Source organism: Neoarius graeffei, chromosome 1, assembly GCF_027579695.1.
Source record: "Neoarius graeffei isolate fNeoGra1 chromosome 1, fNeoGra1.pri, whole genome shotgun sequence".
In the NCBI taxonomy this organism is placed as follows: domain Eukaryota; kingdom Metazoa; phylum Chordata; class Actinopteri; order Siluriformes; family Ariidae; genus Neoarius; species Neoarius graeffei.
In genome coordinates this window covers 118701246-118715637 of record NC_083569.1, presented here as the reverse complement: position 1 = coordinate 118715637, position 14392 = coordinate 118701246, and the positions used below count along the sequence as shown (strand labels likewise).

Sequence of the window (14392 nt, the reverse complement as noted above, 5' to 3'; positions counted from 1 at the left end):
TTATGTTTTAAACTTCATAATGTGCCACAATTTTTCAATGGGATGCAGGCAGTCCAATTTGGTATTGTCTTGCTGGAATAAACAGCAAGAAAAGACTTCGTCTCGTCGGCAACATATGTGGCTCCAAAATCTATGAACGTTTCAGCGTTCATGTTACCTTCACAAATATGCAAGTTACCCCCGCCTTGGGCACTAAATTAATATCATTCGTTTAAAAACAATGTACTGTCAAACTGTATACAGTGCAGATTTTATTACAGAGATGGAGACAGTATAAAACACTGGAGTTCACTGGGTGAATTCCTCCATCTAGTGGCTAAAACTTGTAATTACATCATGAGAAAAGGCCAAACAGTGGGCGTATCTCCTGGACGTCACTCGGTTGAACCGAAACTTGAGCTCAAATCTGTTTTATAACCGAAACCAGACCCTTTCAGCAGGACACAATCTCCAGTTTGAAGCTTCTTTCTCTTACTTTGAGGGATTAAAACCACTACAGGTAAACACTAAGAGAACAGGAACAAGAGAAACAGAAATTGGTAAGCAGTGACATTACAGTTCAGTTTCACAGATCATTAAATGTAACAAAAGAATAAAAAATATGTCATTATTTAGTAATAAAATGTAAATATTTGCCAAATTGCTGTGGGTTTAGTGGAATAAAACACTTTGGGACATGTTGTTACTGGAAAAATAATCAACATTTGGTGTTAACAGTAACTCCACTTCCCTTTATTATTTTTATTTGTCACATGCACACTTCAAGCACAGTGAAATTCATCCTCTGCATTTAACCCATCTGAAGCAGTGAACACACGCACACACACCCAGAGCAGTGGGCAGCCACACCAGAGCACCCAGGGAGCAGTCAGGGGTCAGGTACCTTGCTCAAGGGCACCTCAGCCCAAGGCCACCCCACATCAACCTAACCGCATGTCTTTGGTTTGTGGGGGAAACCAGAGCAAACCCACACAGACATGGGAAGAACATGCAAACTCCCAAAGAAAGACACTCACCGGCTGCTGGGTTCGAACCTGGAACCTTCTTGCTGTGAGGCAACCGTGCTAACCACTACACCACCGTGCTGCCCATTCCCCACTAATTGTTTCCAATAACAGCATGACTCGGACTGTTTCCTTCTTGCAGAATTAATGTACTTCATGCTTAAGGAAATCTAATACACTGTGACAATAATGCATTTTTAATTATTAATTAAAATATGATTTAATGTATATAAAATACTCTTGAAATTTGCATTTTGAATTTCAAGTTGTTTTGCAAGAAAGGGATTAATATGAAAAATACATTTATACTAAAGGACATGTCAAAAATTTCAGACAAGTGCAGTGAGAAGTGAATCATTCAGGAGAGATTTGAGATTGCTGATGTTATGGATTATAATGTCCATGAACAATGTGTAGGGGAGAGAGGGGAGACTTGGGCCAAATTTTCAGCTTTTGTAGATTGTGTGAAATTCTTTGCAGGTAGCATCACATTCATTTACTGTACCCTCTTCCCACAACATTAGTTTCTCAGCTTGTCACATATACTGGCTTTCAGGCTTCACTTTCTCTGTCATTATTTTTACAGGGAGACATGAGACACTGAGTGGAGACATAGAGCAGAAATAAAAATACCTAGCATCATCCTATTTTCAAAACCTGTCCCATATGAACTGTATCAACACAGTGCTGGTACAGTGGTAGAAAAATCAGTTTACCCAAAACCTGACTTGACAAAACAGTTCCATTCTCAAGAAGGAATGAAATAAGCTTAACCCTCATGCAGGGACACGCCCACATTTTTTACAAACATTTTTAAAAATTTTATATATGTAAACTGCAAGAAAAAAAACTCTTAACATGATGAACTGTCCCAACTCTCCCCATCTGTTTTGAAAAAAAAATCTTAAATGTTTTTTCTTCAGAATTTTAATGTAATAAATAATACTATATATGGTAACTTGAGGCTACATGCTTTAATTCCTAACAAATCCCCAATTCACCACTGTACGTTACACCGAAGAATGGAGGTGGAGACGAAGTAGAAAATACTTTTAAGTTTTGGTTGATAAGATATTGAACTGCACAAACCTTAATGCAGTGTCCAGCTTCATGGCTCCAAAGGGAGTAGGTTACTCTAAGGGGCAACATCGAACTTCTGATGGAATCTAAAACCTGAGAGTTTGTAATTAATTTATGGGAATGCAAACTGTCCCAAGTCTCCCTGCTCTCCCCTAAATTGTTCTGCAATCTAAATCCTCTCTCATCATGTCTTCTGTGTCAGTCATGGCTTCCTCCAGCAGTCTCCTGAGTGAAGATGTGCTCCATATGTCTGGAGGTGTTCACTGATCCAGTCTCTACTCCATGTGGACACAACTTCTGTATGATCTGTCTCAAAGAGTTCTGGGACAGCAGTTCACACTGTCAGTGTCGAATGTGTAAGGAGGAATTCTCTAATGGCCCTTTTCCACTACCCTTTTTCAGCTCACTTCAGCTCACTTCAGCCCGACACGGCTCGCGTTTCGACTACCAAAAACCAGCACAACTCAGCTCGCTTCAGCCCTGCTTAGCCCCTAAAACTCGCACCGTTTTGGAGTGGGGCTGAAGCGAGCCAAACCGTGCCGAGTGAGGCTGGGGGCGTGAGCAGACACCCCCCTGTGCACTGATTGGTGAGGAGGAGTGTCCTCACATGCCCACACACGCCCCGCGAGCGCGCTGGGATCTGTAAACACCGCAAACCCGGAAGGAGAAGAATTACGAATTACGAGAATTTCTGAAGCCTTATGCGCCTCGCCTCATCTATACGCTCTTGCCAGTATCTGTTGGCGTTGTCAGTGACAACAAGCCACAGCACCAAGACCAGCAACACTAACGACTCCATGTCCTCCATGTTTATTGTTTACTATCCGGGTCGTGAGACTACCGCTTAAAAGATCACTGAATCAGTGACATACAGAGCATCGTGGACGAGTTCGCGGAGCGCAAGGCTCGTCGTATGCCCTTCAAATAATGCGCGCAGTAGGCTATTGATGTTTTATTATGAGCCATGTACAGTATGTCGCCTAATGTTTTTTTGTTTCTGAGTTACATGTTCGTTTGAAGGACTTAATGTACAAAATAACATAGTTGCACCCCGTAGTGTTGAAATTGGTAAACACAGTGCATTCAGTGAGGTTTGCACCGCCCTCCTTTTATTTCTGACTCTTCCTGTCACCGTTGCAACCTCTGAGCGCTCATTCGTATGCCCTTCAAATAATGTGCGCAGTATAGGCTATTGATGTTTTATTATGAGCCATGTACAGTATCCTAATGTTTTTTGTTTCTGAGTTACATGTTCGTTTGAAGGACTTGATGTACTAAATAACATAGTTGCACCCGGTAGTGTTGAAATTGGTAAACACCGCAGTTGCGGACATTTTGTAGCCTAAAATGATGTTATGATAAGCTTTAATAAAGGGCCCGGTCATTTGCCCCGCCCCCGGCCCGGCTCTGACTTGTTCCGCCACTGTCACTGATGTCACTGTTTGCGCTGCTTAATGACATCACGTGACGTCCACCCACTTTCGCTAACTCCACCCAATGTGTCCACCCACTTCCAGCCAGCACGGTTCAGCGCGGTTGTAGTCGAAATGCAACTCCAACAGCCCCGCTCAGCTCGACTCAGCTCGACTCAGCACGGCACGGCTCAGCCGCGTTTGTAGTGGAAAAGCGGCATAAATGTCCAGAACTACGTGTGAATACGTTCATCTCTGAACTTGATGCTCCATTTAAGAAGGCAGTTCAGGTGAAATCCAGCAGTGCTGCAGAAAATCACACCCAAACTCTGGTGCTCTGTGACGTCTGCTGTGAAAAGAAATGTGCAGCCGTGAAGTCCTGCCTGATCTGTATGGCCTCTTACTGCAAGACTCATCTGGAACCTCATGAGAGAGTTTCTTCATTAAAGAAGCACAAACTGATGGAGCCTGTAGAGAACCTGGAGGACTGCATCTGCCTGAAGCATGAGAGACCCCTGGAGCTGTTCTGTAGAGACGACCAGACATGTGTGTGTCAGTTCTGTACTGAGGGAGAACACAGAACTCATAACACTGTTCCTATAGAGGAGGAGAGTGAAGAGAAGAAGGTGAGGGACTGAAAATTAATGATTGTATAGTGTAAAGTTTGCAAATAAAGTATCATTTGAAATATTACTTTCTTTAAAGAAATTTATACATTCTGTATATTTTTCAGACTGAGTTGGGAAAGACACAAGTGGAAGTTCAGCAGATGATCCAGGAGCGAGTGAAGAAGATTGAGGAAATCAAACACTCTGTAGAACTCAATAAAATGAGTCTCTTAACTAACCTACAAAATAGCTCCTTTGTAAAAACACATGAAATAAGATAATTTGTCTCAGTTTGTCTCCTGTTAGAAAAGCGCAGAGAAGGAGAAAACAGACATATGCCTCTTTTCCACCAAATCAGTTCCAGGGCTGGTTCGGGGCCAGTGCTGGTTCACAACTCGTTCAACTTACGAGCCAGCTGAGAACCAGTTTGCTTTTCCATAACTCGCGGTGCTAAGGGGAGACACGTCATTACGTCGCTGTATACGTCAGTTACGTCGCTGTATACGTCATTATGTCGCTGTATACATCAGTTACGTCGCTACGTTTGCATAAACCTTGGCGCGAATATCAAAGCAAAAACAACACAGAAGAAGCAGCAGCAACAACAACAACAACAATAATAATGGATGACTTCGCGTTTGTACAGCTGCTGCTTCTCGTCGCTTAAAAATGGCGATCTTTCGCAGTCTTGTTATTGTTGTTGGTCTTAACAACTCTGCCCCCCCGCTGATGTAAGCGGTTCTTTCCTCTGGCCCAGCAGAGAGTTGGTGCTAGCCTGGAACCGGTTTTTCTGGCCCCAGAGCCAGTTCTTTGTCAGTGGAAACAGAAAACCCGGTTCCAAACTAAGCACTGGCCCCGAACCAGCCCTGGAACTGCTTTGGTGGAAAAGGGGCATCAGTGGAGATCTTCAGTGCTCTGATACACTGCATTGAGAGTACTCACAGGAGGACAGAGAGAATCAGCATTCCATTGATCACCTTAATGGGCAATCCATTGATCAGCCTAATGACTTTCGAGGCCGATCACATCCAGCCCCCAGTGACCCACACCAACAGGATGACTCACCGACACCTTAGATGAGCTTTTCATCCATGAGAGGATAAATACCTGATATTCCCTACTAGTCAGACAGAACTGAAGAAGCCTTTCGGATGACAGGTGAAACGTCTTCAAGAATCTTCAAGCAAGTCCAGTTGCTCTCTTTTACCACCCACAGTTACTATGACCTGGCTGACTGAGGCTACATCCACACGACAACAGCAACGAGATGTTATTTAAAAATATATCGCGTCCAAATGGGCAACGATCAGTAAAATATCAGGTCCATATGGCAACGCAACGCTTGCTGAAAACGATGCAATACACATGCCACACCTCTAGGGGCGCTGTAAGACGGTCCCTTTGGAGACACCAGAACAATAGAAGAAGTAAGGACGCATGCGCGAGACTTCATATTAGCCACAAACTCAGGAAAATCTTTTCGTAAAATTACATTATAATGACCAAATACAATGAAAAGTATTTTTCCAGTCTCACCTGTGAAAGGTAATCCCATGTGATCTCGTTTGGACGGCAAACCTGTTGGTACAGTTAAACGCAGCTAATCTTTATTCTCTGCTTTGACCTATCCAATATGGCGGCGAGGATGACGTATGATTCTACATGGAAGGCGGCGTCTTTAATGGTCCGGAATAAATTGAATGCTACACGTTGATGGATTAATTTGTTGTTTCTCACCTGTGAAAGGTAATCCCATGTGATCTCGTTTGGACGGTAAACCTGTTGGTACAGTTAAACGCAGCACATGAATCTTTATTCTCCGCTTTGACCTATCCAATATGGTGGCGAGGATGACGTATGATTCTACGCGGAAGGCGGAGTCTTTAATGGTCCGGAATAAATTGAATGCTACACGTTGATGGATTAATTTGCTCTTCTACGCCCTTTTTGAGGAATGTATTGTAGGACTTAAACCAACATCTGAAGAGGTGAGATCGCTCCTTTTTTTCCCTATTTTTGCTGGCGGGAATTGACTCTGCCCTAAGGGCAGAGTCTCTCTCTCTCTCTCTCTCTCTCTCTCTCACTTTGCACCATTACACAATAAATATTCACAGTGAAAATATTTTGTAAGCGCGTTTCATGAACCAAGTTATAGGATTTGTTGACAACTCGCATCGAGTTCGTTACACTTCTACCCGGCGTGAAGCACTCACAGTCATGTGGTTGTGACGTCATCGTAAACAAATCCGTTCTACTCATCCAGACGACTTCGCAACGGCAACGTTGCCAGATCTTTCCACTCTGGAACCCGTTCTCAAAAAGATTGCGTTTTGGGCACCCAAAACGCCGGTGCCGTGTGGACGCCAGGCCTAAACAATAAGCAATTGTATCGGAGTCACCTGAATCCGTTGCCGTGTGGACAGGGCCTGAGAATCTTCACAGACATATTGAGAGAAGCCAGACTGAGCTACTTAAGGTGATGGAGGAGAGATGCAGGCTGAAGAGTTCATTAAAGAGCTGGAGCAGGAAATCACTGAGCTAAAGAGGAGAAACACTGAGCTGGAGCAGCTCTCACACACTGAGGATCACCTCCACTTCCTACAGGTCAGAGTCCCTCTGTTTCTCAATAGCAATGCAGCACATGACAGGACAGCAGTCCCCATGCTGAGAGATTTCTCCTCTCTCCTGCTGTACTATAGATTTACCAGTCACTGTGCAGCCCTCCACACACCCAGGACTGGACTGACGTCACAATTAATTCTCATCTGAGTGTGGAGACTCTGAGGAGAGCGCTGTCTCAACTTCAAGAATGTCTCACTGAGGAAATGGGGAAGCTTCCAAAGATTAGTAAGTGTTTAATGATTTATGAGAGTTTGTTTGGTCTGAGACTGAAGGCTCCCTGTGTGTAAACAGACCATGGATGCGCCCACTTATTTGAGTGTAGGGCAGCATCGACTATGGCTGAATAAGCCAATTCTAGAGTGACAGCCCTTGCTACAACTGCTACACACAAAGGCTGATGAAAGTGTCTGGGTATTAGCTGCCGCAGCTTTCCCTCTCTCTCCTGTCTGCCCAGAGTCTGGTTCACTTTTTTTTCTACTACAGAGATACCTTTGCACATAACCTGATGCCAGACACAGTGACTTGCAGCTGTCTTTTCCCATAGTGATGTCTCCAGACTTCAGGTTGCGTTTGCACACTTCCCTGTATTGCAACTTTGCATACCCTGTGGTCTGAGATCCAAGCCATCATAGTCATTGCTGTGTGAGCAAGGATGCTTGTGATGCTGGCTTGGCCTAAGATGTCTTGGTTTGTCACATAGTCCTTCCAAGAGATGCCTAGTATCTGGAACAGGCGTCACAGGTGGAAAGCATTCAGACGGTGCTCTTGGCACATATAGGTTGTCCAGGTCTCGCAGCCATCGAGAAGGGTACTCGGTACACAGGCTCTGTACACTGTCCTCTTGGTGACTGTTGTGAATTTGTTATTTTCCCACACTCTTGGATTGCTTGGCCATGGTGGCAACAGCTTTTCCTATCCTCTTTTTGAGATCGGAACCAAGGGACAGGTTGTTTGACTGTTGATCCTAAGTAGGTGAACTCCTCTACCACTTGCAGAGTGTGGTTGCCAATGATGATGCTGGGGACTTTGCTGATATTCTGGCCCATGATCTCTGTCTTTTTCAGACTGATAGTAAGTCCAAACTCTTGGCAAGCATGTGCCAGGGAACTGACTAGCATCTGGAGATCAGACTCTGTGTGGGACATAAGTACAGCATCATGAACAAAGAGTATCTCCTGATTCAGGACCTTGTGCACTTTGGTCTTTGCTCTGAGGCATGTGAATTTGAGGAGTATGCTGTCAGACCTTGTGTGTAAATACACTCCATTATCAGATATTCTGAAAGCATATGGCAGTACAAGGGAGAAGAAAATATTTATCAATGTTGTCATGAGAATGCAACCCTGCTTCACTCTGCTTTGTTTGGGGAATAGTTCTGAGGCTGATCTGTTGAAATGCACTGTTCCCTGCATCCCATTGTGGAAAGAGGAGATAAGTTTTAGCAGCTTCATTGGCCATCCAGTCTTTTCCAAGAGTGCAAATGGGCCTCTTCTGATGACCCTAAGTTTTAGCAGCTTCACTGGACATCCAGTCTTCTCCAAGAATGTGAATAGGCCTCTTCTGCTGACTAAGTCAAAGGCCTTGGTCAGGTCAATAAAGGCAATGTATAGTGGCTGTCTCTGTTCCTGTCTCTTCTCTTGTAGCTGCCTGAGTAAGAAGATCATATTGATTGTGGATCTCTCTGCCCTGACACCACATTGGGACTCACACAGGGGTACACTCATTCTGCTAGCGTCTACAGCCCCTTCAAAACCATTTGGGTGAATACCTTGCCAATAACACTGAGCAGGGATATGTCTCTGTAATTATTACAATTACTGCAGTCCCCCTTGTTCTTTTAAACTGTAAGAATGTTTGCATCTCGCATGTCTTGAGATACTGATCCCTCCTCAACACTGGCAGAGTAGTTCATGAATTCGGCTTAGTAACTCTGGTTTCCCACACCAGATCACTTCTGCAGGGATGCCATCTTTGTCTGGTGGTGCCTTTCCATGAGCAGGCAAGTCAATGGCCTTGCTGAGTTCATCCTCAATTGGGGGTAGGTCTAGCTCTTCCATGACAGGCAGGGCAGGGATGCTGGCAAGGGTGGACTCAGTCATCACATTCTGTGTGCAGTACATATTCTGGTCGTACTCGGCCCATCTCTCCATCTGCTTGGCTCTGTGTTTGACTACGCTATCTTTGGACTTCAACAGAGTCATCTTCCCAATGGAAAGTCCAAAGGATTCCTTCATCCCCTCGTACATGCCCTTTACATTGCCACTGTCAGCACAGGACTGGATGCACTGCAAAAAACTGAATTTGAGGAGAAAATTCCTGAACACTAGCAAAATTATCTTGCTGCATGAACAGATAATTTTACTTGACAAGACATCTTGGAATAAGTTGGTTACAATCTAGAACTAGTTTTAATAATCTCAAAGTTGGTATCTTGTAGTATTCTACACTGCAAAAATTACATTTTAACAAGTTAGAATATCTTGAATATAGTTGAAATGATCTAGCATTTCCTATTAAAAGAATACAAGACACCAACTCTGAGATTATTAAAACTAGTTCTAGATTGTAACCAACTTATTCCAAGATGTCTTGTCAAGTAAAATGATCTGTCCATGCAGCAAGATAATTTCACTAGTGTTAAGGAATTTTCTCCTCAAATTCAGTTTTCAGTTTTTTGCAGTGTGTTTTGGCACAGTTTCTACCAGTAGTAGTTTATACAGTGTCTAACTATTCTTTGGGCATTGTTCCTTGTCTTTCTTAGTGCAGCATGGTTCTTTCTGATGCCCATAGGTGCTAAAGAAGGCAACTGGATTTGCTTGAAATCCTTGAAGACATTTCACCTTTCACCCGAAAGGCTTCTTCACTTCAGCTTTTCTTCTTCAGAACTGAAGAAGCCTTTCAGATGAGAGGTGAAACATCTTCCAGGATTTCAAGCAAGTCCAGCTGCCTTCTTTAGCGCCTATGGTTTACGATGACCTGTATGACTGAGAACCTTCACAGACATCTTTTCTGATGGGTTACCCTTATAGTTGGGCAGAGCTTCTCTCTTGGCCTTGATGACAGGTTCCATCTCAGACAGATGGGTTTCAAACCAATCTTCATTTTTCTCTTCTTTTTCCCAAAGGACGACAAGGCCATGTTGTAGATGGTATCACATTGCCATCTCTCTTCCATGGACGTGGCTGAGTGTTCTTTGCAGGTCTCAGCCATTTGGTCGTTGAGTACCACATGGAGCTCTGGGTTGGTTACCCTAGCAGTATTGATATGAGGCCATCTTTTTTGCTGGGTGTAATGGATCTTCTTTGGTTTCAAATGGATTTTGCTGCATATTATAGAGTGGTCCATGTCACAGGCAGCACTGTGGAAGTTGCATGTAAGGAGCATGCTGTTGAAAGCAACTTTTCTTGTGATGACCATGTCTAGCTGATGCCAGTGCCTGGACCATGGATGTCTTCAAGAAACTCTGTGGAGAGGTTTAGTCTTGAAGAATGTGTTCATGGTGTACAGCTTGTGATAGGAGCAAAGCTCCAGCTGTCTCTGGCCATTGTCATTCATCTTACCAATACCAAAGTGTCTGAGGCAGTCTGGCCATGAGCTGTGGTCCAATCTGACTTGGGCATTAGTCATCCAGCAGGATTATGTGCTCAGATTCTAGGATCTTCCTGATGGTAGCATCAAGATCCTCATAAAACTGATCTTCTGTCTTTTGAGATGAGCACAATTTTGGGGTGTAGACACTCAGGATGTTCACTTTGCTAGAGGGTGTTGACAAGCTGAGGGAGAGGATGCACTCTGTACCACCAGTAGGCTGTTCTTGACTGCAAAGCCCACTCCATGCAGGCGAGGTTCCTCAGGGTGTCTTCCTTGCCAGGAGAAGGTGTAGTCCTTCTTCTGCAGCATCTCCACTGTAGCTAGCCTTGTCTCTTGCAGTGCTGCTATATCAATATTCAGCCTCTTCAACTTGACGTTAATGACTGCTGTGTTCCTGCTATCATTGATTTGCTGTGGATCATCAGAAAGGCCAGGGCACATGGTTTTGATGTTCGAAGTGGCAAGCTGCATTACTATCTTTTCTTTCTTTCTTTCTTTCTTTCTTTCTTTCTTTCTTTCTTTCTTTCTTTCCATTTCTTCTTTATTAATTCCAAATTCCTTCCTCAGACTACTGTTATTTCAGTATTCTAAAGATAGCCTGATAACAGAAATGCATGTTTTGTTCTGTGTTCTTTCTACAGAGTTCTTTAAGTGAGAATTTCATCACTGCAATGTTTGTGTGTTGGTTGATTGCTTGATTATTTTGTTGTAATCATAAAAAAAATCTACCATCCTCTATCATCTAAGCGTCAATTTAGCAAACAAAAAGTTTAACAGTAAGTAATGTTCAAAATTATTTTCCAAACAGAACTGAAGAGAATTCAATAATATACAGGTTTGTGAGTGGTTTTTGAGCACATGACTAAATACACCAATCAGCCATAACATTATGACCAATGACAGGTGAAGTGAATAACACTAATTATCTCATTACAGTGACACCTGTCAAGGGGTGGGATATATTAGGTAGCAAGAGAACAGTCAGTTCTTGAAGTTGATGTGTTGGAAACAGGAAAAATGGGAAAGCATAAGGATCTGAGTGACTTTGACAAGGGGCAAATTGTGATGGCTAGATGACTGGGCCTAAGCATCTCCAAAATGGAACATCTTGTGGGGTGTTCCTAGTATGCAGTGGTTAGTACCTACCAAAAGTGGTCCAAGGAAGGCCAACCAGTGAACTGGTGACAGGGTCATGGGTGTCAAAGGCTTATTGATTTTGCATGGGCAAGAAGGCTAGCCAATATGGTCCAATCCCACAGAAGTACTGTAGCACAAACTTCTGAAAAAAGTTCATGTTGACATCTTTCTGTTTTAGCCAGCATCTTTTCACAAGTTTAAGTGATTAGGTACTAACCACTGCATACCAGGAACACTCCACAAGATGTGCCATTTTGGAGATGCTCAGACCCAGTCGTCTACAGTGCAAAAAATGATATCTTAGCAAGTGAAAATATCTTGAAAATAGTTGAAATGATCTAGCATTTCTTATTAGAAGAAAACAAGACACCAATTCTGAGCTTATTAAACCTAGTTCTAGATTGCAACCAACTTATTCCAAGATGTCTTGACCGACAATTTTACTCGACCATGGAGCAAGATAACTTCACTAGTACTAAGTAATTTTCTCCTCAAATTCAGTTTTTAATTTTTTGCAGTGTAGCCATCACAATTTGGCCCTTGTCAAAGTTTCTCAGATCCTTACGCTTGCCAATTTTCCCTGCTTTCAACACATCAATTTCAAGAACTGACTGTTCTCTTGCTGCCTAATATATCCCACCCCTTGACAGGTGCCATTATCTCATTACAATCAATGTTATTTGTGTCACCTCTCAGTGGTTTTTAATGTTATGGCTGATCAGTGAATATATTTCTTGACTGTTCCACACTGTGCAATGAAAAATCCACTGTACACTGTGCTTCTGTCTCTCAGTGGATGTGACTCTGGATCCTGATACAACTCATCCTGATCTCATCCTCTCTGATGATGGGAAACAAGTTACATGTGGAGACACAGAACAGGATCTCCCTGATAACCCAGAGAGGTTTGATCGTTGTGTCTGTGTGCTGGGAAAGGAGGGATTCTCCTCAGGGAGATTTTACTATGAGGTGCAGGTCAGAGGGAAGACTGCATGGGATTTAGGAGTGGCCAGAGAGTCCATTAACAGGAAAGGGATGATTGCACTCAACCCTAAAGATGGGTTCTGGTGTGTGTGGCTGAGGAATGAGACTGAATATAAGGCTCTGGACTCTCCTCGTGTCTCCCTCTCCTTGAAACAGGCTCCTCAGAAGGTGGAGGTGTTTGTGGCTTATGCACCGCAAAAAAATGGCCTTTCAAAAATAAGAAATAAAAGATTAAAACAAAGCATATTTGCTTGAATCAGGTGAAAAAAATCTGCCAATGGAACTAGTCAAATTTGACTTGGTAAGATTTCTTAAAGTAAGATGAAAAATCTAACCTGTTTTTAGATGAAATAATTCCAAAATAAGATTGGGGAACTTATTATGCGAGATCTGATTAACTCAAAATAATCAAAATAGTTCTTATAACAAGATCGTACTTCTTACATTTAGCCATTCAAGTCATTTTTATTTATTTCATTTTAAGGGTATTTCACTTAAATTCATGACAAAGTCTTAGCAGTAAAAACTGACTTTAAGATAAATATACTAATATTAGGATTGTTAAATTCTACAACTAAGCATTGCTAGCTTAAAAGATTCTCCTTTTGTGACCTGTAATTAGTAAAATACTCTAGATATGAGACCAGAGACTATCTTGAATCAAGTTGACGACACGTGTAGCATTGCAACAAGTTTATTTTTTTTTCCCATTTCAACATTCAAACATTAAAACATATCTTAAGATTCCACTTCCCCAGGACCTCAGGCACCAAAAAAAAAAAAAAGTCTACACATTTTGAGTTACACTGCTTACACAACGCCAAAGCAACAGTGCATTTTGGGGGCACTGACTATTCATGTGCACGAGGGGTTTACAAGATCAGGCACAAAAAAAAAAAAAAAAAAAAAAAACACTGAACTTAACTCACAGCATTCCAAAAAGACCTCACTAAAACGCCCTCCACTCACTCATAGCCTTTTTGAAGGCACTTGTCTGGTCTAGAGTATATGTTTTGAAATGTATGAATTGTAATGAAAGATTCAAAGATTTCAGTAAAGTTAATTTATTCCCAAAACAAGCATACTTTGTTTTTTTTTCTTGAAACAAGATGATCCGCATTTGACAAATGTCCAAAATGTACTTACTTGTTTTTTAAAAAAAAAAAAAAAACCTTGTTTTATTTTCAAAGGTGCTCCAAATAAGACTTTTTCAAGACATTTTGTCTATACAAGATTTTCAAGATGGACTGTCTAAAAACTAGCCTTTCTAGCTAAATGAGGTTTTGCTTGCTGGGCAATTATGTCTTATAATAAGGGTGGCTAGATGTTTTGACTTGAAAATAGACAAACTTCCTAAGATTTTTATTTTTTGCAGTGTGAGGAGGGTCTGATCTCCTTCTATGATGTTGATGCCAAATCTCATATCTACTCTTTCACTGGTCAGAATTTCACTGAGAAACTTTATCCATACTTCAGCCCCAGTCTCAATTATGGAGGTAAAAATTCAGCACCACTGATCATCTGTCCTATGAGAAAATTAGGATTAGATTTGACTCATTTTAAAAAGTAATCTTGTACTTTATTAATAAAGATGAAGACCTCTGTCAGTATTATGTAATTAATGGTTTTCCATTTTCACATTAAAAAAAAAACAAATCTGTATCAGAAGAACTAAATTGTAGAAATATACAGTGTTTTTACTGTCATGGCTTTATTTTTTATTTTTATTTTTTTGCATGAAGTAAAGTAAAACCTCTGGCGAGTGTAAGTAGCTATTGTAGTAAGCTTGCTTGCATAACCACCAGCACTGATTGATTTTGATTTATTTGTTTCTCATTTTTCTTATTTGCAGCCACTTCAGACTCCTCTCTAACTCAACTTCATCTCATCTCATCTCATTATCTCTAGCCGCTTTATCCTGTTCTACAGGGTCGCAGGCAAGCTGGAGCCTATC

The 14392-nt window shown here is 42.0% G+C and overlaps 1 pseudogene; it reads left to right on the top strand.

Annotated features, from left to right (window-relative positions):
* Positions 1-2319: 2319 nt before the first annotated feature.
* LOC132886106 (nuclear factor 7, ovary-like) lies at positions 2320-14008 on the top strand (annotated as a pseudogene).
* Positions 14009-14392: the final 384 nt, after the last annotated feature.